Below are 15,162 nucleotides of genomic sequence, written 5' to 3' on the forward strand. Positions count from 1 at the left end.
ACTGTCGCTTACTGTAAGAATAGAAGTGTTCTTTTCCTGTCCTACTCACTTTTCTGTTTATCTAAATCCATTTAAATCTGGCATTGATCCTCTTGCTTTTGGCCTATGTGGTCTTCCAGCAATGCTCTCCATCATTGCATTTGATCTTGGATTTGCCATATTTCAATGTGAAACAAAGTGGTTTGATGTGTATAAGACCAAATTCCCCTCAAAAAGTTTCTTGTCTAATCTCTAGATTTGTACAGATTTTGCACAGGGCAAATCTTATTTGCTTTGCTCATTTCCACCTTCCAGTTGACTTCAGTAAGAATATTCAGGTGAACAGAGCCATGAAGATATGACCTGCAGTTCTGCAGAGACACATAAAAAAACATAAAAGAATTACAACACCTACTTATACACTTTGTAGCTACAAATATAGCTTTGGCATTCAGATAGCAGAATTAAATGTCTATATTACATCATTTGTGCCCATTAGCCTATTAATTGTCCCATTAGCAACAATGAATAACTGCAGGCACAAGATATGTCTGAAGAAACTAAAATTTTATTCATGTGCTATTTATATTGCCATGACATTCCTTGGTATGGAAGTGCAATATAAATTCATAGTAGTATCTGTCAAAAATCTATCACTTCTTCAGCCAGTAGAATATCTTTCCTTCAAGAAATACTTTCCCTGCCAATCACATGATAATAAACAAAATACAGCTTAAATGAAATTTTTTACTTTTTAATGTCAGAATGATCTGCACTTGCGTAATATAAGGAGACTGGGTTTCTTAACATTTCACTCACATAAAATAAAAGAGTATAATACAATGTAATACAATATACTATAAAGTGGCATAATATAATGCAATATAATATGACATATATGGAAAGCACAGTGTCCACTTTCCCTAGAAGATATGACATGCTCATGAATATGCATCATTTGCTTATACTAGGAAGTGCAAACTCAACAGCTCATACAGCTCACATCCGTAAGTGCTTGGACAGCTCTAAGGAGGAGGGGTATGAGATGCACAGAAGACATCATCAGATTTGATTAAGTCAGTGGCTTCTAATTTCTAGTTCAATATCAAACGTAGAATAATAAATCAGGTTTAGGAAGGAGCAGCAAACAGTTGCATTTTTTTGAGGATTTAAATAGGGAAGTGGAATCTTGCAAAACTCATAGATAGTTGCAGGCTGCTGGAGTCATACCAAGATACGGAGATCTGTGGTGTCCTGGTTCTGCACAAAAGGCAGGCAGCCTCAAGTACCACCAGCCAAGGCTGGAATGAGGTCTTCATCTTCTCCTGTGGTTTATCCCCTACACTCACTGTGCCCGCCTGCATCTCCCACCTGCCCCAGTTGACAGAGACAGTACCTGGGAGCTCAGCTTTGAGAAGCACCTACAAATGGCTCTGGGCAATCAGTGAGTGCTGGGGTTACACCCTTCTCCAAGCATTTTGAAACAGAGATGTGTCCACCCTGAGCAGAATTTGGGAATCTTGAAGAGTTTGTACACTTAAAACTTGGGCAGAAGAAAGCTTTTCTCTCCAAACGCTTCCCCAAAGGCTGTGGGTCCCTACCTGCTCCGACCCAAAGAGGTTTCACAGAGCCCCTGCGGTAGTGCCACCACACTACATGGGGGACATAGCTGGCTGGGAAAGTAGAAGGATGGCCCAAATGGAGCAGCAAAATAATCAATGCTCCTCATCCTGTGTCAGAGGCTGGTGGGAAGGAAAGTGAGAATTTCCCACGTGCAGAAGCTGGACTGCTTTGCTTGCAGAGGGTTTTAACAGGCATTCACCTATCTATCTATGAAACTTTCATTAAAAAATGCAGCTTTTCCTTTAATGATAATCCCCACACATCATTAATTTCAGAGGGTGGACTCTGAAGCTGTAGTTCCTAGTCATTTTGCTATGAAGAAAAACTAAGTAAAATAGAGAAATGTGAACAGTGAATTGGAAAAAAAACATGTCAAGGACAATAAAACTTTTTATTTCTGGTTTAATATTCATTCTGTATTTCAAGAATAGCTACAGTAGCTGTCCAAAATTATTAATTAGCATGAGCTTCATTCAATGAAACTCGTCCTTCTCTTCAAAGAAATACATATATTGTTACATATCCCCCATTTTGTTTTCCCACAAGACACATTTCAAAACAACATGTGCTGTTTCTGATGCAATACTGTATCACTCTGATTATTGTACATAAGAAGATATGTCCTAAGATAGAGCACTGCACAGATATTTATTTAGAAGGACACCTTTGATGTTGTGTGGACTAAAGAAATATTTAAATTCTACTGAAATAGAACTGAAATTCTGTGTCACTATAATAAATCTTGATCCATTGTAGAAGTCTGGGCTCTGCAGAAGTGCCATTCTAATCTACTTCCAAATACAAGCTTCCAACTTACAGACAGACAAGACATAAAGAAGGTGAAGAGTGGTTTTGGTAGGAGGCTTGCCAGGCTGGTCAAGGTTGCTTTAAACTAAATGTGTTGGGGGAGGGGGGCATCATTCCACCCCAACACACCCAGTCAGTTGCCAGCACCTATAATAAATGCTCAGAGCAATGTAGGGATATTCCAGCCTCTCCAGCCAATGAGCCAGCTTCATTTGGAGCACAGCTCTGATGCCTCTATACAAACGCCCACAGCATGGGGAACAAACAAGAGGAATTAGAGATGTGTGCACATCTATAGAGGTATGATATAGTAGGCATCACAGAAACATGGTGGGATGGCTCCTACGACTGGAGTGTTGGAATGGAAGGTTACAGGCTCTTTAGAAAAGACAGGCCTGGCAGGCGGGGAGGGGGAGTTGCTATTTATGTTAGGGATAGGCTGGAGAGTATGGAACTCTGTCCGGGGATGGGTGAGCAGTCGACAGAGAGTTTGTGGGTCAGGGTTAAAGGGAGAACAGTGATGGGGGACATTATTGTGGGGATCTGTTACAGATCACCTGATCAAGAGGACTCTGTGGATGAAGTGCTCTATAGACAGGTAGGAATAGCCTCACGCTCGCAGGCCCTTGTTCTCATGGGGGACTTCAACTGCCCTGATATCTGCTGGAGCGACAGTACTGCCCAGCACAGGCAATCCAGGAGGTTCCTCAATTGTGTGGCAGACAACTTCCTTCTGCAAGTAATAGAGGAGCCGACAAGGAGAGGTGCCATGCTTGACCTCGTGCTCAACAACAGGGAAGGGCTCATTGGAAATGTGACGCTCCAGGGCAGCCTTGGTTGTAGCGATCATGAGATGGTCAAATTCGAGATCCTCAGGACAGTGAGAAGAGCGTGCAGCAAGCTCACTGCCCTGGACTTCAGGAGAGCAGACTTTGGCCTCTTCAGGAACCTGCTCAGTAAGGTTCCATGGGATACAGCCTTAGAGGGCAGGGGGACCCAAGACTGTTGGTTGTTATTCAAGGATCACCTGCTACAAGCTCAGGAGTGTTGCATCACAACTAGAAGGAAGTGCAGCAGGAGGGCCAGGAGACCTCCTTGGATGGATAAGGAGATGCTCAGGAAAAATTCAAAAGGAAAAAGAGGCTTATAAAAGGTAGAATCAGGGACAGGCGGCCTGGGAAGGATACAGGGATGTTGTCCAGGAAGCTAAGGACCAGGTTAGGAAAGCAAAGGCCCAGCTAGAATTGAACTTGGCTAGGGATGTTAAGGATAGCAGGAAGGGATGCTATAGGTACGTAGCGAATAGAAGACAGACTAGGGACAATGTAGGCCCCTCTGGAAGCTATCGGGAGAACTGGCTACCCTGGATTTGGAGAAGGCTGAGGTTCTTAATAACTTCTTTACCTCGGTCTTCTCTGGCAAAGGCTCTGACTACACCACCCAAGTCTTGGAAGGCGGACGCAGGGACTGTAAGAATGAAGACCTTGGGCTCACTGTAGGAGAGGATCTGGTTTGAGATCATCTTAAAAACCTAAATGTACACAAGTCCATGGGACCTGATGAAATCCATCCGCGGGTCCTGAAGGAGCTGGCGAATGAAGTTGCTAAGCCACTGGCCATCATATTTGAAAAATCATGGCAGTCAGGTGAAGTTCCCGATGACTGGAAAAAGGGAAATATAACCCCCATTTTCAAGAAGGGGAAAATGGATGAACCGGGGAATTACAGACCAGTCAGTCTCACCTCTGTGCCTGGAAAATCTTGGAGCAGATTCTCCTGGAAGGCATGCTAAGGCACATGAAAAATAACAAGGTGGTTGGCGACAGCCAGCATGGCTTCACTAAGGGGAAATCCTGCCTGACCAATTTGGTGGCCTTCTATGATGGGGCTACGAAACTGATGGACAGGGGCAGAGCAGTTGACGTCATCTGCCTGGACTTGTGCAAAGCCTTCAACACTGTCCCACACGACATCCGTGTCTCTAAATTAGAGAGACATCAATTTGATGGGTGGACAACTCAGTGGATAAAGAACTGGCTGGATGGCCGCACGCAAAGAGTTGTGGTCAATGGCTCGATGTCTGGCTGGAGACCGGTAACGAGTGGTGTCCTTCAGGGATCGGTGTTGGGACCGGTCTTGTTCAACATCTGTGTCGGTGACATGGACAGTGGGATTGAGTGCGCCCTCAGCAAGTTTGCCGATGACACCAAGCTGTGTGGTTCGGTTGATACGCCGGAGGGAAGGGATGCCATCCAGAGGGACCTCGACACGCTTGTGAGGTGGGCTGATGCCAACCTGATGAAGTTTAACCATGCCAAGTGCAAGGTCCTACACCTGAGTTGGAGCAATCCCAGGCACAGCTACAGGCTGGGCAGAGAAGAGATTCAGAGCAGCCCTGCAGAGAAGGACTTGGGGGTGTTGGTCGATGAGAAAATGAACATGAGCCGGCTTCAGTGTGCTCCCGCAGCCCAGAAAGCCAACCGTATCCTAGGCTGCATCAAGAGGAGTGTGACCAGCAGGTCGAAGGAGGTGATCCTGCCCCTGTACTCTGCTCTCGTGAGACCTCACTTGGAGTATTGTGTGCAGTTCTGGTGTCCTCAACATAAAAAGGACATGGAACTGTTGGAACAAGTCCAGGGGAGGGCCACGAGGATGATCAGGGGACTGGAGCACCTCCGCTATGAAGACAGGGTGAGAAAGTTGGGGCTGTTCAGCCTGGAGAAGAGAAGGCTGTGTGGAGACCTCATAGCAGCCTTCCAGTATCTGAGGGGGGCTTACGGGGATGCTGGGGAGGGACTCTTCATCAGGGACTGTAGTGATAGCACAAGGGGTAACGGGTTCAAACTTAAACAGGGGAAGTTTAGATTGGATCTAAGGAAGAAATTCTTTACTGTGAGGGTGGTGAGGCACTGGAATGGGTTGCCCGGGGAGGGTGTGAATGCTCCGTCCTTGGCGGTGTTCAAGGCCAGGTTGGATGAGGCCTTGGGTGGCATGGTTTAGTGTGAGGTGTCCCTGCCCATGGCAGGGGGGTTGGAACTAGATGATCTTAAGGTCCTTTCCAACCCTAACTCTTCTATGATTCTATAATATGGATTAACTCTTTGAACAGAATTTTTCTAAAAGCACAAATAGAAATGTATGTGCCTAATACCTATTTTATGAATCAACCTTTCAATTAGAAGGGGTTTACAATTTATTTAAGAATGAGAAGTCCATGTCACTGTCAGTCTCAAGTAATGCATGGGTTTAAACTTACAGCCTCCTTGAAAAGACTTTGAGGAGCAAATAATGAAATTATTCCTGAGCCTTTTATACGGATACCAATGATTGCAACAGAGAGCTACCTAAAATTTCTGAAGAAGTGTTTCAGGCAGATTGGCCACATCTTACAGGTCACTGTGTGTTCATTTGTTTCTTACCAACACAGAAATACACACTTTCTAAATCTTCCCTGGTTTTGAGCAATTCACTGAGAAGCAATTCAGTGAGAAGCAATAGAGAAAATATACTTTATACCACCAAGAAAAATAAATAGTAGTGTTAAAACATACCCTTCACTGTTTGCACTTCTCTGTTCTTCTTCGCTACATTTACTACAGCAGCTCTGTTTACATACTGACTTTCTCTTGTGCGCTTCTGGGCAGTATGTGCCACAGGTGCTTCAGCAGCTTTGTCCTCTTTTTAACACAACCCGCTCTAAAGAGAAAGTGTCACTTGTATCATAGTATGCGTCAACTCTTAGAAAAGACATCATCCCAAACCAATCAGAACATTCTTTGTCTGGTGATCTATCCTCTTTCTCAACTGATGCACCAGTATATGAATGGGACCAAAAATCTGCGAGGAGAGGTATACAGATGCCATTCACTAGAAAGGATGCTGGGAGAACATAAGCTATATGGGTGGTGGGAACAATAGCAAACATTTCATGTTGAGGTGGCTGGGATGAATAATGCATATGTTGGGGAAACAGTTGTCCCATTCTGATGTGGAGGGGGTAGAAAAAGTGGGCGTGGGAGGTGGTTTCCTGATCAAGTCAGCATTTCTGATTAAAATCACTGTCTGCACAGACCCAGAAGACACTTGTATGATGAGAAAACAAGATGCAAATATCCAAGGGGGAACCGGTTACTGCTATATGGACCCACAACAAAAGCAGCTCAGGTGAAAAATAATGATTTCTGAAGTCAGGCAGGCAGACAGACATTCACAAATGAAACCAAAGGACCAAGAGAAATGTTAGCAGACTATGCGTTCTTTTGATCTGGTATTGTTTAGATATGCTGTATAAATGAATACTTCATCTCAGTTAAATCACCCTTTAAAATTATTGTTAATTAAGTAATAATCCCTGAGAAATGTGTCATTACCAACAGCTAGGAACTGGTATATTATGTTTGCCCCAGGCTATTAATGCTCAAACACAATGGCCACTAATTGCAATAAGAACTAATTTCCCTGGAATTGCACATGCATTTTCGAACTATCTGGGAGCTAGTTTTTGTTTTTAAACTTTGTTTTTTTAACTTGTCTAACTAGAACATTAGTCAGCCAGAAGAGCTATTCTCTAATCATCTGACACAGAAATCACCATTAACAAAAAGCAAGCTGATTTTTGTTAGCTTTGTACATTATTAAATTTCTGTTGCAGACAACAACAACAGCAGAGGTTATAATCCCTATAAACAATGCATTATGTCCAAATCCAGCAAAGCTAGCAAAAGCATTGTCAATCAACAAAGTGAGCTTTGGATAAGTCCTGACAGTTTCTTTAAAAACAAGGTGGGGAGGGGAGGGCTGTCTGCTGTTTGCCAAGTTTATGGTTCATCTACTGTAACATGTTATTAACGTAATGAGAAATCACTTCTGGGATGTCAATGACCAAACTCTGACATTCATTCCTGTCAGCTATTTTCAGCGTAGACAATTTAGGGGGACATAAGAATTATTATTAAGTATTGTTAAAGGGATAAAATGAGAAAATTAATCCAGAGGCAGGGAAAAAATCTACCTGGAATTTAAGTGATTTTCTCCACAAACATTTTTCCCTTGGCTCAGAAGCAGAGTATAACGAAAAAGTCTTAAAGAATAGCTGCCATTGTCATTGCATTTTAAAAGCATCCACATGACAATTTAAAAAGAACTGCCATTTCAGCTATTTCTTAAATAACCTCTTTCTTCCTCCATAATCATGTAATATATTTCTTTCACCTTTTGACTAGCACTTTGGTGTTTTTAACAAACTTACACACTCATTTTACAGGAAATTATATTTTAAAATGCTTCTCAGAGGTGTTTTATCCTAGCAGTTTCATTTGGGTTGAATTAATGTTGAATCCTGATTTGCAGAAATAGAGGAAGAGAGGGACAGAAACAGGGGAAAAAGAAGAAGCTTAGCTTGTACCTCATCTCCAAAACACACTTATCTTCAATTTGCATTTCCAAATCTTACAGTAACCTTTATCTGTAATGACAGAATTATTCTGATACTTTTAAAACACATATAGCGGTAGTGTAGTTATCTGCCGGACTAGATAATCAAAAGAGTTTCCATTCCCACTTTTCACCAGTACAGTTTATTTTCAAGCCTCCAAGGCCAGTTGGCAGTTGATAGTTTTTATTCTTTTCTTTCTTTTTCTTTTTTTTTTTTTTTTTTCAGATCCTCGTCTCTCTTTTTTCCCCATTAAGATGCGAATGGGCTGGTACTTCAGCCAATATGTCTATACATGCCTGAATAGACTTGCAGAAAAGCTGGGTCTCCTTTTGTCTGGGCCCATATGGCTGTATGTCATTCCGCACCGATAGGCAAGGGCTCTTCTCTCTGTGGGAGATTTCCAATAATTGCCAGAACAAATTAAACTGGAGCTTATCTGTTCCTCTTTCTTTTCAGCTTGAAAATGGAGGAACAAGACCAATTTTAACTGGTGACAATGTAGCGCAGAAATAGATTGGATACAGCATGTGTGAAGTCATGTTGTAGACAGCAGCAGCAGGTCACCGCTTTGCAAAGTGAGGTGATGTTGTGCTGCTCAGCCAATCCTTCTAATCTGGCAAAGAATAAAAAATAAGTTGAGAGGTTAAGGGCAGTCCCTCTAGTCACCACTGCCACCATCACCATAGGTGGAGATGGATAAAGGAGTATTTCAGATCATATTTGTAGATGTGGCTCTTAGGGACATGGTTTAGTGGTGGACTTGGCAGTGTTAGGTAAATAGTTGGACTTGCTCTTACAGGTCTTTTCCAACCTAAATGATTCTATATTGGAGTGGACTGGGCAGCCTAGAAAAGTAGAGTGGACTACAGCGTGTAAAAAGGACAGATGAGGCATATTTTAAAAAATAGAAATGAAGTGTACAATGAATTTCAGATATTCCCCTCCCCCATGCACTGCTCCTTCTCTCCTTGTCCCACACCATGTCCATCTTGTGCGTTACTCTGTTGAGTATCACAAAGTACACTCTTAACCCTTGACAGATCAATGGGGTCTGGAGTTCTGCCCTGTCTCCGTGGTGACTATCTGGCAGTCTGGGGCTGAAAGGAGTGTATTAAGAGATAATATAGTTATCTGACACATATTTTTTATGGAAAAGAGCTGTCATCTTCCTTTGCAGATGAGATAAAGTGAGTTCAAAGTGCTTTCTCCAGGCAAAGACAGACTCAAAACCATGCAAAGGAAATAAATTCTTTGACAGTGTCTGACAGACAGAAATGTGAGCCATCAGATTTGAAAGGGACCCTTCATTCTTAGGGCTGCTGAATGCCAATGGGAAATATTAGGATCTTCTCTTGACCAACATGATTACTGTTACCAAACGAGAATATGTCAAACACCTTTCAACATACTGTTGTAAGTCAAGCTCTAAAAAGCCATCATTCACTGTAAACTATGCTCTCAACTACCACTCTACCTCAGACACTCTCTTCCAGCCCCCTTTCTCATAGTTAGTGAGAAACGAATAGTGAAAAAAAGTCCAGCAGTACTTAATGTTGTCCTTCTCTTTTTCTCTCCAGCTCTCATGCTCCTGCTTCATGTCAGAAAACCAAGAAGGAAATTGTGATATGGTCATTAATGAAGAACAGAGGATGTAACTTCAGATTATTGGAACTGGATGCAACATCTACCAGTAAGTCACTCTCATGTCCTATCTCGACCCACCAGAGAGAAGAGGTCACCCTCATGAGGAAGTTGTAGACAACAATGAAGTCAACCCCCAGTCTTCTCTAAGTTGAACAAACCTAGTATCCTCAGCCACTCCTCATAAGTCCATTCACCATCTTTGTTGCCTTCCTTTGGACATGTTCTAATATTTTTAGATCCTTAAATTGTGGAACCTGAAACTGCACACTGCACTGCAGGTGAGGCCATGCCAGTGTTGAGTTGTAGAATATTTGGTGCAGAATTTGGGACAAAATGTTTGCCTACCACGATAAAGTACAAGGATCTTACTTTTGTTTTTTATAGAGATGAGTTAATTTCAGTAACACACAAAAAAAGAAAAAACATAGTAAAATAGGTGAAAGCAGTGGGGAAAAAACAGATTAATTGAAAAAAATTAAAATGCAAGGTCACATTCTAAATTTGTCATGTCAATCCTGAGAGCTCCCCTTTGACCTTAATAACTTCTCTAAGTTCTGAATCTTAAATAAGCAATTGTTTCTTAAACAGCCCGTAACTAAATTAATTACCTAAAAAGAATGCATAATTTTAGATCATTTTAAAATGTCTCTAGAGGAAGTTATGCAAAATTCGTAATAGGTTCATTTTCCATTAAGTACTCAAGAAAAAAATTAGCAAAGTGCAAGTTTTGCAGTGTGGTCTTCAGTTCTAAAAATTGTGAACAGTCAGCAAAACTGGAATGGCAAATCCATTCTGAATTGACTTTTTTATAGTCATAAGCTTGTGAATTCAACTTTTTCAGAAGCATGCACTTCAGATACTCTACCATATTTTAGTTCCATACATTCTCATTACTAGTTATTGTTTTTGATCAGAGCAGATATGGACTAGTTACCATTTGTCCTTTGGACAAATGATCATGTTCAAAAAAGGCATTTTTAGAGCCCAGACATAACTCAGCTTCTCTTTTTCCAACTTAAAACCACAGCAAAGTCAATAAAACTTACTTTCTAGCAAAGAAAATATGATCCATTTCAGTCATTATTCATTGTCTAGAAACCTTCTTTTCTTCGGAAGAGTCAGTAAAGGGGATTCCATGTCTGTAAACAGGCTAGATTGTCATTGGCTTTAATTAGTGCCATGCTGGAGAAATCTGAATATGGAATAAAATGGTTCTTATTTTTATAAATAGAGAAATGCAAAAATAGAAAATAAATTTTTGAAGAAAAAATAAAGATAGAATAGCAATTGCACATCAGATGAAGTTACAGATGACATCTGAAGTGTTTGCCAATACAAAGGGAAGAAGAGGCATCACTCAAGGGAGGAATTAGCACGCATCTGCCTGCCCACTGGTGACCTTTCTTCAGAGATGCAGGAAGAGAGGACTGACTTTGCTCTTTGTGGCACTGAATCTGCCTGGCCTGCTATTCTGAACAGGAACAAAACCAACCACTTCAAAAGGTGCAGGATGCCTTGCCAGCCAGCCATGTGGCTGGACAGAGAACAAAACTTTCCCAAACCAGTCATGGTAGAATTGATGTTTGTTGGTCCTTTATCTATGGCTGTTGTTAAAGGCTTAAAAATCCTTGCTGCATTCATAATGAGTGCAGCAGTAGCCAAAAGCAGGTTTGTTCTGGTGGGGTGGTGGCTGCCCTGTTGCTCTCCATCCTTGGAGATGGACAATCCTATTGGAGGGCTCCCTGGCCAAAGGCTTTCCATCCTGGAAGTCCTGGGAGGAGGTGCAGGGTACCTCAGCAATGAGGCAGCATTGCCAGTCACACCAGAGCTGCAAGTGCCCTGCTCACCCCTTCTCCCCTTCTGCTTGTTACTGTTGATCCAGATAATTTCTTGCACTGTATCTCCCTTCAAAAACTGGAGGCAACAGTGAATGCACAGGAAAAGGGACCTCCATTTGGATTGGAGCAAGAGAACCTGACTGGATGGAGAGCCCTAACCTTCAGTGCAAGAGCAAGTGGTGCCTAAGGGTGAGAGCTCTCTCGCTCCTGTGACTGTGTCGCTTATCTCTGTTCTTTGCTCCATGCAGCTACTTAATTTATCAGCACTTTGGTCTACAAATGATTTCAAAATTTCCTTCCCCTCTGCAGCTCTAAATTAACAATTTTTGAATATCAGGCCAAAGATGCTTGGCTTTCCATTGATAGGACAACTTAATCCTTTCTCCTGTTGTTGAGGACCGCCTGTTTTTCTGTTTGATGTACTAGTCAGAAATGATACTGAGCTGATCTTGACAAGCTTTGTGGCTGCTAACCTCATGCTTAGAGCTCTGAGCCCTCCAATGGGCACTATGGCTGCTCAGGTTTTCTCTTCATACACTCATAAGACTTTTTTCCTGATTCAGCAAACCTTGGACTATCAAATACAAGTAGACCCTTCCTTCCTCGCATCCTGCAGTAGCTTTTAAGCACTCATGTCACTCTGTATCATGATTTCTGGGGCTTTTAAAAGCTAGGGAAGGGCTGGAAAATGTCAAGAGTGGGAACTCCCCGAGGATCACACACGTGCCGCAGATACTTCTGCAGATGGCATGCTCTTTCTTCTGAACGTGACATTAAAATGAGTTCTGGCTTATATGAGGCTATTAAAAGACACAGCAGTCCTTTCAACCAGGGCAATGAAGTCTGCTGTGTCCTTTCCAAATTCCAATTCAGTTAATAACATGTATAAGGCACTGTGCAAGGTTCCATCACTAGATGCTTGATTCCTGCTAATACTTTCTGCCTAACTAAATATTCTCTGTTGTTTCATCTGTGTGCAGCAGTCATCTGTGGTTCCTACCTTGGACTATTTGAGAGTTTACATCCTCCTTCAATGCTGCTCTCCTTTATTCCAGATGTGATCTGGGGAAAAATGAAATGATTCTTGCACATATAAAACCCATAAAGATGAAAGGTGTTATAACTGTATGTTAATTATTCAACACTAGTAGTATCACACATACTACTGTTTTCCTCAAACTATAGTGTACCTCACTGAGCCATAAAAGTATTAAAGAGCTGTAGTTTTTCATATAAATTTGGCACAGAACTCAAATGAATTTCACTAAAAAGGTGGGAACAAGATCAAATTCTATGAATATAAAATCCCTTCCTCATCTAGAGATGAGTTTAGAGAAGGAAGCAACAAAGACATCAAAATATGCATTGTTGATAGCTTATAGTGCACCATAAAGTCTTTGCATCAGATAGATGGAGCACAATTCAAAACCAGCCACTAAAGCACATCACCATTTGCACAGCAAGGATGCTGAGATTGCTGCTGAGCACAGAACTGCCTCACCCTGGATTCACAATTACTCTATTGGCTGTCCAGCCTGATTAACTACTGACGTCAACAAAAATAGTGACTGGAAATTCCTGCAGCTAAATATATTTTTTCCCTATAAAGCTGCTTTGGTTCTAAATACAAAGATCTCCGCACAACTGTGTGAAACAATCAACTACCAGCAGTAACGCTTAATGGCTCTGTTCAATGTAAACTGTGCACTTAGGAGTGATCAGGGTATAATTATAGAAAAATGCAGTAACAAATAAAGCTTTAAAGAAAAAGAGTATTCAAAATCAGACAGTAAGTTGGAAATGATGTTGTGAATCTCAGGTAAATGCAATACAAACTGCAGTAATTTTAAATTGAGATAGCAATAAAAAAGCACTGGGTTAAGGTTGTTTTGAATGTGTTGGTGAGCATTCTGCCGTTGTGTCGTTTTTTCGAAATTCTACCAACAGACGCTATTAAAAGGAAATAAGATTAAGTTGTAAAAAGGAATATTCTGCCGTGGTAATCACAACAGGCTAAATGCCCATTCCCAGTTTCAAATGGGAGGCAGTTAGGAGCTTTCCACTCAGTGAAAGGGATTTATTAATGCTGGAATTTTCTTTCTTCGCATGCTTGAAAAAAATCCAAGGTTGGAGAGAAATGATGGGCTACAGGCCGTCAGCAGTGAGTTGAGAATGGGTGTTGGATGCGACCCTGTTGCTAGTTGGAAATGTGTTTGTGTATATGCATGTGTATGCTTGTGTACCTAGGTGTACACGGGTATATATTTTTAGGATATTTTATAAGTCATATATATATTGAGGATACATTTTTTACCCTAACATCTTTGTATCAAAGAAGAAAAGGCAGTTTCCCAAACACATGTGGCAGAAAAGGCAGAGCAGGAAGCTGCTGTCAGTCAGCAGGAAAGCCTTACACACCATGTACAAATCCAACATTTACCTTGCTGGCCTTTTCATTAACAGTGACTGGAAAACACAGTGATCACTGCAAGCAGGAGATGAGTGTGGTTAAGTTCAAAACCATTTTATGTTTCAGATGTGGCACCGCATTAACATGACGAGAATCATACGAGTTCATGCTCAATTATTTAAATTTGTCTCATCTGCCAAGATTGAAGAACAGTGCAGGGTCACGGAGCCGTTATCTCATGTCTTTTATGTCAACAGATGACAGGGTTTTTGTTACACAGGAAAATTGTAGATACGTACATCTTTGGGGGTTTGACGACTACACAGTCTGCCTGCACTCTCCAGCAGTACATGAAATATGCAGCCCATGCCAGCTTCTCAAAAGGCACATCCCTGGCACTTCTTGTGAGCTCCAGTCTCATCAGAAGATAAGATGCTACACATCATTAAATCAGTACCAATCAGCCACCTCTTACTGGTGCAGAAGAAAGGCCCATTCAACAAGTGTTCCCAGTACAGAACAATCAATCACCAATAAGGAACACTGCACCAATTTCTACATTATGAAACATATTACCAAAAACCCCATTTCCAATGCTACTGAAACTTGAACGCAACCACTAGAATAACATGTCAAAAGCTGCCTGGACTTAGATATTTGGATTAATAATTGTGCACTTATTTAAGGGCCCTCAGCACTGGCAGCTCCCAAATGAAGGATCCAAAGACACATTAACTGATCACTGTGACATGCTTGGGGTGGTACACTAGCAGACAACTTCATTGTGAAAAGTTAGCATGCATCTTAGAACATTTTGCTCTCTAGTTAATGTGATTAAAAACATGATTTTCCCATAGTATAACATGTATTTGCAGAAGTAATTTTCAGTTGAAACAAAAATTTTCCTCCAGGCCTCCCATTATAAATGCAATCTTTAAATCTTCAAGTATTACTTTTTTTTTTTTCTTTTTTTTTGTCCTTTTTTTTGTTGGCTATTGGAGAAGTGGGCAGGATAAACAGAGAGCTGAATAAGAAAAAGTTAAAGAATAGCAGGTTTCTCAGGCGGTCTTGCAAACACTAGAGACACCTTACTCTGGTCTGTGCAAGTGCAAAGTTGCTGTTCTGAAGAGCTAGCCGTATGGAAAATTTCTCTCTTTGACCAAGGAAAGAAGGAAGCTCTGGGGCTACTTCAGCCCTGCCTATCATCTCACTAAGGTGGACTCTTGCAACTACCTTGATTTCTCACTCCAAGCAAGACAAGGTTTTTATGCAGCTTTTTCGTACCTTCCTCTGGACTCCCAAACCTTCTGCACTCCAGTCTCTTCAGTGCAGACATAAACATTCCTTTCTTTCGTCTTTTGTGAGTCTCAGAGTTCACTTGTTTCACATGCAATGGGGGCACTGATGTCTGACTGTAAGGATGGCAT

This window comes from Psittacula echo, assembly GCF_963264785.1.
Source record: "Psittacula echo genome assembly, chromosome: 2".
NCBI classification, from domain to species: Eukaryota; Metazoa; Chordata; class Aves; order Psittaciformes; family Psittacidae; genus Psittacula; species Psittacula echo.